We start from the raw sequence: 16,564 nt of genomic DNA on the forward strand, positions 1-16,564 counted from the left end.
TTTTTCTTTTTTTTTTATATTACCAACTCCTATAACAAAGATATACAAAATATGTCCTCATCTCCCTCTCTTACTTGCACTTTCTTCTAAAAAGAAGTTGAGTGTGGATTCTCCTCTGAACTAACAAAATAATGGAAATTAATGAACACTGTTTGGATTTTGGAAGAATGAATTCTTTTCCAAAATGCTTTTTGAGAGATTGCATAAAAACCTTCTACATTAGTATTTTCACTGTAAATTAAACATGGAATTAATTCTTTCTTCAGAAGCCTGCTATTTAATTCAGTGTTAACAAGCTGTAGTCGTACCTATTTATTTTAGTAGAGACGTGTTGTCAGTAAAAAAAAAAAAACATTCCAAAAAAACAATACCTTAATAAATATAATATGATAATATCAGAGTGTATATATATATATATATCAATTCTCACTTATAAAAAATGTCAATATAATCAATATGTCAATATTACATACAATATTATTATACCACCTTCTTTTAAAAAGAAGGTGAGTTTGGATTCCTCTCTGAACTAACATAATAATGGTAATTAAGGAACACTGTTTGGACTTTGGAGGAATGAATTATTTTCCAAAATGTTTTTTTGAGAGAAATTGCATGTATAAAACTATAAATGCCTTCTGCATTAGTATTTTCCACTGTAAGTAAATATGGAATTATTTCTTTCTTCAGAAACCTGCCATTTAATTCAGTGTCAACAAGTTGTCAGTCCTACATGCATGCCTCTTACTCTATAAAAGCACGACCTTCGCCCTTTTTTCTATCAAAAAAATCATTAGCATCATCACTGAGCCTTCTCCCGAAAGTTACCTTCTGCAATTGACGATGTCTCCTCTCCTCCTATTCGTCCTCTCCACCCTCCTCATTTCCTCGGCCATAGCAGAGCCGCTAAGGCCGGGGTTTTACTCTCCCGAAAGTTACCTTCTGCAATTGACGATGTCTCCTCTCCTCGTACTCCTCCTCTCCACCCTCCTCATTTCCTCGGCCATAGCAGAGCCGCTAAGGCCGGGGTTTTACGAGTACACATGCCCGCATGCTGAACTCATTGTAAAGGACTTGATGATTCAGTCCCTGATGAGAGAACCCAGAAGTGCTGCATCTGTCATGCGCTTCCAATTCCATGACTGATTGGTCAAGGTAAAGTAAAAATTAAAGTTGCAAACACTTTAGTAAAGACCCACTTAATTGGATTTTCATTGATGATTTCGATTGCTTTGATGAAGGGTTGCGATGCTTCTGTTTTGCTGGATGATACACCAACCATGCTTGGAGAAAAGCATGCTATACCAAACATTAATTCTCTGAGATCATTCGAAGTCATCGATGAAATCAAGAATGCTTTAGAGAAAGTATGCCCTGGTGTTGTTTCTTGTGCAGATATCATAATCATGGCTTCCAGAGATGCTGTTTCGTTGGTAATCAGTTTATTTAAATTGCCCTCTTAATTATATATGTTACCACTCTGCCTTTCCTGTTCAGTCTCATTTGGTTTGTCTTAATATGCAGACTGGAGGACCCAAATGGGAAGTGAAGCTGGGAAGAAAGGACAGCTTAACTGCCAGCCAAGAAGAGTCGAACATATTGCCGAGTCCAAGACTCAATGCTAGTTTGCTAATAGACACATTTGGAAATTTCAACCTGTCCACCAAAGATCTTGTTGCATTGTCTGGTGCACACTCACTCGGTAAAGCAAGGTGCTCGTCAGTTATTTTCCGACTGTACAATCAATCTGGGCCAGGCATGCCTGACCCAGCAATTGACTTAATTTTGCAATCAATTACTTTTATTGAAATGGGAAACACCTATATATAGCTATTACATTGGTTTACAATCAATGATCTACGTAATTACAATCTCTATCAAAGTCACTATCAAAGTCAACAATTGAGGCATCAATTAGTCAACAATTGAGGCATCAATTATGAACTTAGACAAATCAATATTGATTGCCGAATCTTCAATTAAGGAAAGTCTTCAATCAATATTGAGTTTGTCAATAAAGTCTTCAATCAATAAAGTAAATCTTGGGTAAATCTTTGACTCTATTCAACACTCCCCCTCAAGGTGGTGCATAGACATCGTACATGCCCAGCTTGACAAGTGAATCAGCAAACACTGAATTTGACACTCCCTTGGTTAACACATCAGCCAACTGATCTTCGGTCTTCATATACGGAACTTCAATTATTTTTTCTTCTAGCTTTTCATACACGAAATTCCTATCAATTTCCACATGTTTAGTCCGATCATGTTGCACTGGGTTCTCAGCAATTTTAATTGCTGACTGATTATCACAATACAATTTCATTGGTCTTTTAATGGACAAACTCAGCTCCTCCATAAGCCGTTTGAGCCATAACAACTCACAAATACCTTCCACCATTGCTCTGTATTCGGCTTCTGCACTAGACAATGAGACAACTTTTTGCTTTTTACTTCTCCAAGTAACCAGATTTCCTCCAACAAAAGTTAAATACCGAGTGGTTGATCTTCTTCGGTCTCCTTTACCTGCCCAATCTGAGTCGGTATAGCCCCATACGTCTGCATGCCCATTCTTAGAAAAAAGTAAGCCTTTTCCCGGTGCAGATTTTAAATATCTCAGAATTCTAATAACTGCATCCATATGTTGTTTACCAGGATTGTGCATAAATCTACTCACAACACTGACCGCATATGCAATATCTGGCCTCGTATGAGACAAATAGATTAAACGCCCAACTAACCTTTGATATCGTAATTTGTCTATTGAAGTTTGATTCGAAGACTCTTCCAATCCATGATTTTGTTCCATAGGAGATCCAATTGGCTGACATCCAAGCATACCAGTTTCTGTTAATAAGTCAAGCACATACTTTCGTTGGGATAAAAATATTCCTTGCTCAGAACGAACAACTTCAATGCCCAAAAAATATTTTAATCCTCCCAAATCCTTCATATCAAATTCAGTTGACAAATAGTCTCTCAGTTTACGCATTTCTTCAGAATCATTGCCTGTCACTACCATGTCGTCAACATAAATAATGAGAGCCGTTAATTTATGACCAACTCTTTTCAAAAATAAAGTGTGATCTGCATTACTTTGCTTATAGCCGAATCTTCTCATAGCAAGTCGGAATCGACCAAACCAAGCTCGAGGAGATTGTTTCAACCCGTATAAGGCTTTCTTCAGTTTACACACGACACTTTGATCACCTGGAGCTTCATATCCTGGGGGCAGAGACATATAAACTTCTTCTTGTAGCTCACCATGTAAAAAAGCATTTTTTACATCATATTGTTGTAGAGGCCAATCAAAATTTGCAGCTAGGGATATTAGGACTCGAACCGTATTAATTTTTGCAACAGGAGCAAACGTTTCCTGATAATCAACCCCATACGCCTGGGTGAATCCTTTAGCCACAAGTCTAGCTTTATACCTATCAACCGAACCATCAGGCTTGCACTTGACGGTGTACACCCACCTACAACCAACAGTTTTTTTTCCTTTCGGCAACTCCACCAATTCCCAAGTTTGATTTTTCTCAAGTGCTGTCATCTCCTCAGTCATTGCAGTTGCCCATTTTGGATCCAACAACGCCTCTTGCACTTTAGTAGGAATATCTATGACAGTCATATTACTGACAAAGCTTCGGCATTCCTTTGACAGTCGGTGAGTGGATGCATACTGAGCAATAGGATATTTCACTTTTCGCACAACCTCTGGTGAAAATCTATCTGGTGGAACACCACGAGTACTTCTTGGTGGGAGTACGTATCTGTCAGTTTCAATCGAGACACAAGTATTATCACAAATATTGTTAGTATTAACATCAGACTCAATGCTTACCTCAGGAGGATCTGTACGAGGAGTATCGGGAGTGGGTACTAGCGAAGATGAGAGAGAGGGAGCTTCAGCAACAGTATCGGCAACACACAGTGGATCAGGAAACAACTCCATCCAATTTGGAGCTTCAACAACAGTATCACCACTCGGGCCCGGAAGCGTGGAATTGGGTGAAGAAAAAAACATTTCATGTTCAGAAAAGGTGACATCCATAGTAACATAGAACTTACTTGTAGGAGGATGAAAACAACGATAACCCTTTTGTGAAGGATGATAACCGACAAATACACACTTGAGGGCACAAGGATCAAGTTTCGTGCGGAGATGTTTCTGTAAATGTACAAACACAACACAACCAAACACCCGGGGAGGAAGTGTGAGGTGCGATGGCAGTGTTACATAGGATGCCAATTTATCAAGTGGTGTCTGAAATTATAGAACACGAGTGGGTACCCTATTCAAAAGATATACAGCTGTGGTAACAGCTTCTTCCCAAAAACGTGGTGCCATGTGGGCTCCAATAAGGGCAGCACGTGTAATCTCCAAAATTTGTCTGTTTCGGCGCTCAGCAACACCATTCTGTTGTGGTGTATAAGGACAAGTGGTTTCATGCAAAATTCCATGAGTCTAAAAATAAGCTTGTAACTCCTGATTTACAAATTCACCACCATTATCAGATCGAAGAACTTGTAAATTAGTAGAGAATTGTGTTTTGATCATGGTATGAAACGTGCGGAAGCAAGCAGCCACATCACTCTTATGACGCATAAGGTAAAGCCAAGTCATACGAGTGCAATCATCAATAAATAATACAAACCATCTAAAGCCAGTAGAAGTAGTAACAGGGGCAGGTCCCCAAACATCCGAATGAACCAACGCAAAAGGCACAACTCTTTTATTAGTACTATCAGAATAAGTAGCACGATGACTCTTGGCCAAAACACATGTATCACACTGAAAATTGGAAGGTTCACATGTAGAAAATAAAGTAGGAAATAAATATTTCAAGTACCCAAAGGAGACATGACCCAAACGATGATGCCATAACCGAATCTGATCTTCTGATGCCCTAGAAGACCCTTTTGCTGATAGAGATCGTCCCATACTAACATCTTCCACATAATATAATCCCTCTCTCTTAGTACCACGCCCAATTATCTCCCCGCTGCAGAGATCCTGAAGGAAACAAAAAGTAGGATATATTAATACTAAACAATTTAGTTGTGTAGTAACTTGTGGCACAGATAAAAGATTATTGGAAAGAGCAGGAATCAATAAAGTGTGCTCCAAGGATAATGAAGGAGTTAAGTTAACCCTTCCAGCGCCCGTAACCGGATATGAAACACCATTGGCATTGGTGACAGTAGAGCAATTTGGTAAACAAGCATCATGTAATAAGGACGCATCAAAGGTCATATGATTAGTCGCACCAGAGTCAAGAATCCAACCGGGATCTTTTTCAGAATTTGTTGCAAGAAGGGCTAGACCAACACTACCTGACTTTTGGAGAAGAGTAGGATCTACCACAGAGTGAGTGATATCAACTGGAGTAGTGGAAGCCATGGTATCCATTGAAGAAGGAGTCGGTGCCATTGGGACTGTAGGTGAGGTGCATAGCGCAACTTTACCACCTTTTCGAGCTTGTAATCGCTCTTTGTGAGCCTGCCACCACTCGGGATATCCATGCTTTTTGAAGCAAGTATCTACAATATGTTTGGTGCTGCCGCAATGAGTACATTTACCACCAGTAGGTACTGACAGTGACAAAGAACTTGTTGGAGTTCCATATTTTCGAACTGCCATAGCCATCTGAGGAACTTCTGAAGACATCATTGTATTCCGGCGAAGTTCTTCACGTCTCACAGTTGAGAAAGCATTATCAGGTCCAGGTAGAGGATTAGTACGAAGAATATCTCCCCGAACAGAATCATATATATCATCAAGCCCAGCCAAAAAAGAATAGACTCGATCTTCATCAATTTCAGCCATTCGAGTCTTAATCACATCTGGCTGAGTAAAGGTAATTGGACGACGATGATCAAGCTCCTGCCAAATAACCTTAAGATCGGAATAGTATGCAGCCACAGGTCGCCCTGCCTGCTTAGTTGTCATAGCTTTTCGAGACAGATCATACAAAATAGATTTATCAGCACCCTCAAAATATGTTTGAGACACAGCATCCCAAACATCATTCGCAGTGGGTAAACGAATAAAAAGATTCATTATATCGGCCTCCATAGAGCCAATAAGCCAGCCTTTTACAGTAGCATCCTCCATCATCCACTTGTTATATGTAGAGTCACTAACAGTAGGTTTCGAGGTCGTACCTTTGAGATATTCCATATTTCCTCGTCCAGCAACGAACATAGTAACCACCTGAGACCAAAGAGTGAAATTTGAGTCATTCAGTTTGATCCCATAAGGAATAGAGGTTGGTTCTTGAGTTGGCGTCACCACAGGTGGAACTATAAGAGCACCGGATTCAGCCATGAGTTGTTTGTAATTTCTGGATGAGATTCTGGTTCAATGGTGCAATCGGCACCTGTTATGGACGAAGCAATCGGCTTCTGTCGGATGGTTGGAGCAGTCGGCCCCTAGTAGCTACGGTGATGGAGAGGTAGTATGTTAAGAGAACCTTGCTCCGATACCAACTTAATTTTGCAATCAATTACTTTTATTGAAATGGGAAACACCTATATATAGCTATTACATTGGTTTACAATCAATGATCTACGTAATTACAATCTCTATCAAAGTCACTATCAAAGTCAACAATTGAGGCATCAATTAGTCAACAAGTGAGGCATCAATTATGAACTTAGACAAATCAATATTGATTGCCGAATCTTCAATTAAGGAAAGTCTTCAATCAATATTGAGTTTGTCAATAAAGTCTTCAATCAATAAAGTAAATCTTGGGTAAATCTTTGACTCTATTCAACAAATTGAACCAAGATACAGAGATGAGCTAGAGAAGCTGTGTCCATATGGTGGAGACTGGAACGCGACAGTCGCTTTGGACTCTACGACTACAATATTTGATAACCAGTATTTTATGGACTTGGTTTCAGGAAGAGGGTTTCTTAACTCAGATCAAACCCTCTTCACATTTCCCGAAACCCGAGAGTATGTGTCTCTTTTCAGTCAGAACCAATCTGCCTTTTTTGAGGCATTCGTGGAAGGAATGATCAGGTTAGGTGACATGCGCGCAGTCCGAAGAGCCTGGAGAGATCAGGCGCAACTGCAGGATCACCAATAGCCAAGCGCCTATGGACTAATCATCCACTCCCGGTGGACAGAGAACCATAATAACTACATAATTAGTAATAAGATTAGACGATGTTGAGAATCATAGAGCAATATTAGTAACTTTACATGTATTGGTTTGCTTAATTATGAAAATATTAATTAGTTACATTGTCAGTCACAGTTTTGCATTTTCCAGCTTAATTAAATTTTATTTTCTATTTTTCAAACTGGAAAAACAGGGTCAAATTGTCCTCATTAAATACGAATGCCCAATAGGCCCGGCCCGCCAAAGAAGGTACTAAGGCCTTTGGTGGGCCGAGTCTCATGTTTTACTCTTCAGGGCCCAGTGCAGCTCGCAAAACTGAGCCACATTGACATTACATCCCTAGAGCAAAGTAGGCATTAGGCAAACCCAAATTTGGGTATTCGGCCCTGATGATGCTTGGCCCAAATGGGCTAAGTGAAGCCCAAATTCAATTTTGACACATCTGTTGAGTGTTGACTTGAGGCTTGAGCCCACCTCTGATTCTTACATTTTAAATGTTGGGCCTTAAATACAAAGGCTCATTAGGCCCGGCTCGCCAAACAAGGTCCCAAAGGCCTTTTGGTGGGCCGAGTCTCATGTTTTCCTCGTGGTCTCCAGATCGCGAGAGTGAGATCGAGAGCGGGAGAGATCGCGGGAGAGAGGGGGGAGAATTTAGATTAGGAATTTTTATAAGGGTATAATTGTCCATTTGATATTTTTTTAAAATAAAATAATTAGAATACTGAATACAATTAATACCGGATTTGATCACACTTTTTTTTAGTAATATCTAAATACTTGATTATCATTGTGAGATGTTAAAAAATCAAACAAGCCCGACAATGGAATATGATTTCAATTGCCATTACAATTCATAAACATCCAAACGGGCTCTTACTGTAAACAAACAAAAATAATTAAGTTGACATAATCAAGTTCAACAAATAGAGGTACGTACAAGACCATTTTATTTAGCATGAAAATGTTGTTACATGCCTAATTAGCAACGTTAAACAACAACATATTACATATGGATGTATTCAAGAAATCAGTACATATCAGCAGGAGAAGGAGCATCAGCAGAAGCCTCGCAGCAATAAGTACACTGGCAGCCAGTAAGGTCAAGGCATGCACTTTGGCCACCTAAGCTAGTGTTGCAACTCGCAGAACATTTCTCGGGTGTACAAGGTGGCGGCAGCTCTATCAGTCGAAAACAGAATTTCTTGCACGTAGGTTTAATATTTTCTGCAGAAAAATCATCTGCAAAACCCATTAAGAAAAGAAAAACAGAGATTAACATTTTTTAATTTTGCCCTAGATTGGAGCTTCTGTGATGCCAGCAGATCCGTTAGCTCCTAAACCGCATAGGGTTTCCGTTGCACCAAACACACGGAATATGTACTTAGTAACCATTAATTTCAAGGATTATGTATACATACCTTGATGTGTGATGACAAACAGGAGCATGAAGAAAACAAGAAAAACCGAAATCTTCTTCATTGAGTAATTGTAACTTTTTTTTCAAGGCAATTTACGATATGCATGAATGAATTGGACCCTATTATTTATAGTGTGGTTGCATTAGTTGATTTAACATTTTAGGTTATATTAGTTTCTTAGTGTCCCTTTTTTTTTTTTATGAAAAAAGTAGGAAAAATATTATTATAATCCTAGTAATTAAGGTAAATTATTAAATGGTAAAATATACTAATTAATGACATTACCTTGTGCACTTTTTCTTCTTCTTTTTTTTTCCCGAAATTGTGAACTTTGATGTGTAATTTTGTTGAGGCTATATATCAAGATCTGGAGAGTATGTAAGGGCAGGTGGGCTCAAGTGATTTTTCATAACTTCCATTTCTAGAGATTTATAGTATGGTTATGAATTGATTTAGCATATTAAGTTATGGTGGTTTCTTATTATGATTAGTTATCTTTTGTGTTTATGAAGAAAATTAAGATGTTCTTATAATCCCAGAAATTAAGATAATATATTAAATGGTAAATCTACTAATTAATGGCATTACCTCTTGTAGACAAGATGCACTTTTTTTACGATATGCATGAATGAATTGGACCCTATTATTTATAGTGTGGTTGCATTAGTTGATTTAACATTTAAGGTTATATTAGTATCTTAGTATCCCCTTTTTTTTTTATGAAGAAAGTATGAAAAATATTATTATAATCCTAGTAATTAAGGTAAATTATTAAATGGTAAAATCTACTAATTAATGACATTAATTACCTTGTGCACTTTTTCCTTCTTTTTTTTCTTCCCGAAATTGTGAACTTTGATGTGTAATTTTGTTGAGGCCATATATCAATCGGGATAGGAGGGCTGAAATTAGTCCAGTTAATTCCACAAAATCTTCATCATTCAATGTATGATTGCATTGGATTTGACAACACCACACCCAACATTCAATGGTGCAGATTTGGTGAAATTGATGGAATAATTCCAACCAATCTTTTTCCATATCAAGATGTGGAGAGTATATAAGGGTAGGTGGGCTCAAGTGATTTTTCATAACTTCCATTTATAGAGATTTAGAGTATGGTTATAAATTGATTTAGCATATTAAGTTATGGTGGTTTCTTATTATGATTAGTTATCTTTTGTGTTTATGAAGAAAATTAAGATGTTCTTATAATCCCAGAAATTAAGATAATATATTAAATGGTAAATCTACTAATTAATGGCATTACCTCTTGTAGACAAGATGCACTCTTTTTTTGAAATATTGCATGCATATCTCTAAATATAATCTTTAGATTTATCTCATGGTAGGAAGGATATCAGGTTTTCTCTTGTCCATTTTGTATTTCTATTTTTTGCGAATCAAAGCCAATTTCAATTCAAGTAACCATTAAATATAGGGGATTAACTAACGAAAGGTGGCTTGATTAACAATCGGTTAGTTTAGGCATATGTGAGTCCAATGTTCGATTCCAACCGCAATCATAAAATGTCTTTTCAAGATGTTGTTGATACTCAAAGGCTGGTTCACTTTTGTTGCTTCCTCTTATTCATGGATGTTCTTTCATGTTAATGACTAGGGCTGTGCAAATGAAACCGAAAATCGGATTGATAGGTCCGGTCTGAATCGGTTGGTTGTGTTGGAAACATAAACACAAATCTCACAAGTTTGAGGTTTGAAGCACTTAGTTTATTGAATGAATGAAACTGTGGCTTTATACCAGCCTTACAAACAGGAATGAAAAACAAATGACAACCACGTTTACATGACCTAATAACGTGGTAAAGTTATTGAAGAATAATTCAAACCTAATCTAAACCCTATTAACTAGGGCCTTATTAACAGAACTCAATAAGTCTTAAATGACTTGGTCATCAAGAATCCTAAAGCTCCAACAAATCCTCCCTTAAACTGACCTACAGATTGCAGTCAGTTTACCTCGGGTGCCTCACAAATGCCAAGCAGCTCTCTCAGCCTCAAGAACACCTCTACTTTCAATGGCTTAGTCATAATATCAGCAATCTGATCTTTTGAACCACAATGCACTAACTCAACAACCCCATCTTTAGTTAAATCACGAAGAAAGTGAAATCTGATATCAATGTGTTTACTTCTGCCATGCATAACAGGATTCTTCGAGAGTTTAATAGCTGAACTATTATCACAAAAGACTGTAGTGCACTTACTTTGTTTGTGTCCAAGCTTTTCGAGAATTCTTCACATCCATACACCTTGACATGCACAGGAGGCAGCAGCTATGAACTCTGCTTCAGTGGTGGAGAGTGTTACAACTGGTTGCTTCTTCGAGGATCAAGCCACAGCACCTGAGCTTAACAGAAACACATAGCCTGACGTACTCTTTCGATCCTCAATGTCTCCTGCATAATCGCTATCAGAGTAGGCCAACAAACTTTCTCCTCCTCTTCTCTTGTAAAGAATCCCCAACTCAATAGTGCCTTTTAAGTACCGAAGGATCCTTTTCACAGCCTGTTGATGCAAATCAGTAGGTCTTTCCATGAACCGGCTAATTAAACTCACCACATACATCAAGTATGGTCTGGTGGCAGTCAAATACATGAGACTGCCCACCATTTGCTTATAAGCAGTAGCATCAACACTGGTACCTCCTTCGTCCTTCACAAGCTTGAATCTGGGGACAATTGGATTCTTCACAGGATTGCAATGTTCCATGCCAAACCTCTCTAGCACTTCTTTAGCATATTTCTTCTGACTTATGAAAATTCCCTCAGAACTTTGCACCACTTCTACACCGAGAAAATACTTCATTTTCCCAAGATCAGACATATCAAACTCCTGCTTCATAGAGTCCTTGAATCTTCCAAACATAGCCTCATCGTTTCCTGTAAAAATTAAATCATCCACGTACAGACTAACCACAAGAAACTTTCCTCCTTCTTCTGACTTTATAAATAAAGTGTGCTCACAAAGACACCTTTCGAAACCTTCCTTGACAAAGTAGGACTCGATTTTGCTATACCAAGCTCGAGGAGCTTGTTTGAGTCCGTAAAGGGCTTTCTTTAGTTTGTATACTTTGTCTTTTGCACCTTTCTTCTCATAACCCTTGGGTTGCTCTATGAACACTGCTTCATTCAATTCACCATGCAGAAAGGCACTCTTCACATCAAGTTGGTACACACTCCACCCTTTGTGAGCTACAAGAACAAGAATCATTCTAATGGTATCCCAACGAGCTACCGGAGCAAATACCTCGGTGTAATCTATCCCAAATTGTTGAGTGTATCCCTTGGCCACAAGTCGAGCTTTAAATTTATCAATCTCCCCATTCTCATTCAACTTGGTCTTGAATATCCACTTGACTCCTATCTTCTTAGCTCCATCTGGTAATGTAGTTAACTCCCAAGTTTCATTTTTTTCGATGGCTTTAATCTCTAAGTCCATTGCTTCTCTCCATTTAGAGCTCTTGACAGCTTCTTCAAAGGACACAGGATCACTAGCTGCAGTAAACATCACAAAATTTCCTTCCTCCTCAGACAAACCCTTACCACTTACGTAATCCTCCATCCATGCTGGTTCTCTTCTTATCCTCCATTGAATAGGACTTGGTGAATGATCTTCAACTGATTCATTTGAGGATGAACTAGAACCAGTAGCTAGTTCTCCGATTTGTTCTTCTTCACTATCATCTGCTTGCTCACTTCCTTCCATCTCATCTTCATCTCCCCACTTGAGAACATCATATTTTGGTCCTTCAACAGTTTCACCCCAATTCCACTTCTCATCTTCCTCAAACACCACATCCCTGCTTATGACAATATTCTTCGACACAGGATCATATAATCTATAAGCTTTTGATTCTGCACTTAAGCCTAAGAGAACACACCTTAAACTTTTGTCGTCAAGCTTTTGTCTTTTGTTGTCAGGTATATGCACATGGCCAATTCAACCGAACACCCTAAAGTGATCAACAGAAGGCTTGAATCCACACCATGCTTCCTCAGGAGTCATGTTCTTCACTGCCAACGTAGGACACCGATTGAGTACATAGACTGTCCAGTTGACGGCTTCCGACCAGAATTCTTTTGGAACTTGTTTCTCCGACAACATGCAGCGTACCATGTTCATAATTGTTCGGTTTTTTTCTCTCCGCAACCCCATTTTGTTATGGGGTATAGGCTGCAGTGAGTTGCCTACCAATTCCATTAGAACTGCAAAACTTATTAAATTCCAATGAAGTGAACTCCCCACCTCTATCAGTACGAAGACAACATATAAAGTTCCCACTTTCTTTCTCTACAAGACTTTTGAAATTCTTAAATGTAACAAAAGCTTCTGACTTAGCATTTAAGAAATAACTCCATACTTTTCTGCTATAATCATCTATAAAGGTGATTAGGTACCTTTTTTGGCTGTTGGACTCGGGTGTGATGGGGCCGCAAATATCAGCATGTACGAGTTGAAGTTAAAGAGAAGGAGCCCAACACAAGCCCATAGTTTATCCATATGCAGCCTATAATAGTGAGCCTAGTCTTTACTCAAGTCTACACGTTATCTCTTCACTTTAGTTTTACTCTGTATACCAACGGCTATTATGTCAGTTTGCACAGTCTCTGTGCTAGTATGTCAAGTCTCCTCAATAGCAGTAGCTTACTTTTCAGATGTATATAAATACACTTTGTACCGTTTGATAATTAATGAAAATAATCTCAACATCTTCTTTATGGTATCGGAGCAGTGAACACTCCGACGAGTTTCTCGCTGTCTCAAACATGGCCTCAGCTACTAACCCTGGTCTCACTACAGTTGTTTCTATACCCACCACTAACAGCTCCTGTATTACAGTGCATGCTATACACCCAATATCCCAAAAGCTCACTACTACTAACTTTGCATCATGGAGGCTTCAATTTACTTCTCTTCTCAAAGCCTATGGTTTGCTTGGCTATGTTGATGGCACTAAACCGTGTCCATCTCAAACTGAGGATTCATCCTCTGCTGTGTCTTCAGCAGCTCAATCTTGGCAAAGCCAAGATGATTTTATTCTTCATGCCATTGTAGCTTCAATCGATGGCCCTATATTGCCTCTTATTGGCGAAGTCAGCAGCAGCGCTATTACGTGGAAAAGGGTTCACAATCTCTTTGCAAACACGTCTCGCTCACGTGTTATTCAGCTCAAGTCGCAGCTCTCAAGATGTCTCAAAGGGGACAAATCCATGACAGATTACCTACACGATGTGCGCTGCTTAGCTGATGAACTTGCTTTGGTTGATCATCCGGTTTCTCAGGATGATCTAACCATCTATATTCTGGATGGTCTGGGTCATGAATACACTGGTATTGTCGGATCTATTCGCACCCGTGAGACCTCTTTCAATTTTGATGAACTTAAGAATGTTCTGGTTGCTCAAGAGGGATTCATTCAGCGTCTCACAGTCCCTCAAACCATGTCAGTTCCCACTGCTAACTATCACCATAAACAACCTTCTAATCATCAAGGATCCTTTGGTCGTGGCCAAAATAATTGGCAAGGCTCCAAAACTCCTCAACAATGGACAGGGTCTCGGCCTCCCTTTAGTCAAAATCAAGGTTACCGTGGTCGTGGGAAGCCAAGACTCATCTGTCAACTATGTGATATCCCAGGACATCCAGCTTCTAAGTGCAGAAAATTCAAGATTTCTGTGGCTCATTCCAATGCCTCTGCCAACTATGCTTCAACTAGTGCTCCCTCATCTCAAACAAATTTTCATCCATCTCAATCTTGGCTGGTTGATTCTGGTGCTAGTCACAACATGACTCACACTCTCAACAATCTCTCAACTCATTCTGAATATGACGGCAGTGATGAAGTTCATGTTGGTGATGGCACAGGTTTGAAAATCACACATGTTGGCACTACACAATTTCACACACATACACGTCCTCTTCGCATCACAAACACTTTATGCGTTCCCTTATTACAAAAGAATTTATTATCTGTGCATGAACTTACTACCAATAATAATGTGTCCATTGAATTTTTCTCCTCTTCTTGTGTTATTAAGGATCGAGTTTCGGGGGAAGCAATGGCATGGGGGCAATGCACTGACGGCTTGTACCATTTTGAGCCTCATCAAATTTCTTGTTTTGCAGTTTCAACTGGTTCACAGGGCATCAAAACAACCTCTGCAGGATGGCACCATCGTTTGGGCCATCCCTCTCAAAAATTATTTTCTACTGTGATGCAGTCTATTAACTTACCTTGTACTAATACTGCATCCAAACTTAGGTTTACCTGTGAATCATGCAATTTGAATAAAAGCCACCAGCAACCTTTTGGTATCTCCACTGTTACAAGTGATTCACCACTGCATGTTTTGTATAGCGATGTATGGGGGCCTGCCCCTGTTACTTCCATTGATAATTTTCGTTATTACGTAATCTTTCCAATACGGCAAAAATCTGAAGTTTTATTTGTTTTTATACAGTTTCAAAAGTTGGTGGAAAATCAATTTCAACAAAAGATACGAACACTCTACACTGACAATGGTGGAGAGTATCAGAAAATGCAGTCCTATTTAGCTCAAGCAGGGATAAGTTGGTTTACTTCACCACCCCATACCCCTCAACACGTTGCTCTGGCGTAGCGCAAGCATCGCCATCTCACCGAAACGGCACGGACCATTCTTCACCATGCCAAACTGCCTCCTTCTTTTTGGTCCTTTGCTTTTCAAACCGCTGCATTTCTTATCAATCGTCTACCCCTTGCCTCGACTACTCCCACTACACCTTTCGAACGTCTATTTCACAAGTCACCAAATTACCTCAAACTCCGCATCTTTGGTTGTACACGCTATCCTTGGCTAAGGCCTTACACTACCAACAAACTAGAACCTCGTTCAAAGGCCTGTATCTTTCTAGGCTACTCTACTGCACAGAGTTCATACAAGTGTTTTGATCCCCAAACTTGTCGTGTATATCTGTCCCGACATGTTGTGTTTCAAGAGAATGATTTTCCTTCCTTTAGTTCAGATTCCTCTACCTCTACTCCATCACAGGATCCACCTCTAGTGCCACCATCTTTAATTGTTTTATCTCCACCCACATCCACTCTCAGTCAACCATCTTCTCCTCCAGATCCATCACAGTCCTCCCCTCCTTTAAGTATTACTCCAACCTTACCACAATCAATTTCCAGCTCTCAGCCTTCATCTCTTACTCCACCTCGCACTCACAAGATGACCACTAGGTCCATGAATAATGTCTTCAAGCCCAAAGTTCTTAATTTAACAACTCTTCATCCTCTTCCGGATGCTCCTGAACCACGATCCGTTGCATTAGCTCTAGCTAGCCCACACTGGAAGAACGCCATGCAATTAGAGTATAATGCCTTACTCACTCACAAAACGTGGCAGCTTGTCTCTCCCTCTCCTGACATGAAACCTATTGGCTCCAAGTGGATCTTTCGCATTAAACGTCATCCCGATGGTACTATAGCACGTTATAAAGCCCGCCTTGTCGCACAAGGTTTTGCTCAACGACCCGGCCTGGACTACAATAATACTTTCAGTCCCGTTATTAAACCCGCTACAATCAGGACAATTTTAACCATTGCCGTCTCTTGTCAATGGTCTATCAAGCATTTAGATGTTAACAATGCGTTTCTAAATGGTGTTCTCCATGAAACAGTTTACATGAGACAACGAAAAGGGTTTGAAGATCCTCAAAAGCCTCATCACCTCTGTAAGCTCATTAAGTCTATTTACGGCCTGAAGCAGGCACCCCGTGCTTGGTATAACGCTCTTCGTCACTGCTTACACCAACTTGGTTTTACCAACTCTTTAGCCGACCCATCGCTTTTTATTTTGAAAGAACAACAACATATTATGTATATTCTTGTATATGTTGATGACCTTCTTCTTACAGGATCTTCTCTTTTGATTGACAGAATTGCTCGTGAATTGGCTACATAATTCTCTCTCAAGGATTTAGGAAACCTTTCCTATTTTCTGG

At 39.4% G+C, this 16,564-nt stretch overlaps 1 pseudogene; it reads left to right on the top strand.

The window, feature by feature from the left end:
• The first annotated feature begins 825 nt into the window (after positions 1–825).
• Positions 826–7,119, top strand: LOC119999142 (annotated as a pseudogene).
• The last annotated feature ends 9,445 nt before the right edge of the window (positions 7,120–16,564 follow it).

This window comes from Tripterygium wilfordii, chromosome 5 (genome assembly GCF_013401445.1).
Source record: "Tripterygium wilfordii isolate XIE 37 chromosome 5, ASM1340144v1, whole genome shotgun sequence".
NCBI classification, from domain to species: Eukaryota; Viridiplantae; Streptophyta; class Magnoliopsida; order Celastrales; family Celastraceae; genus Tripterygium; species Tripterygium wilfordii.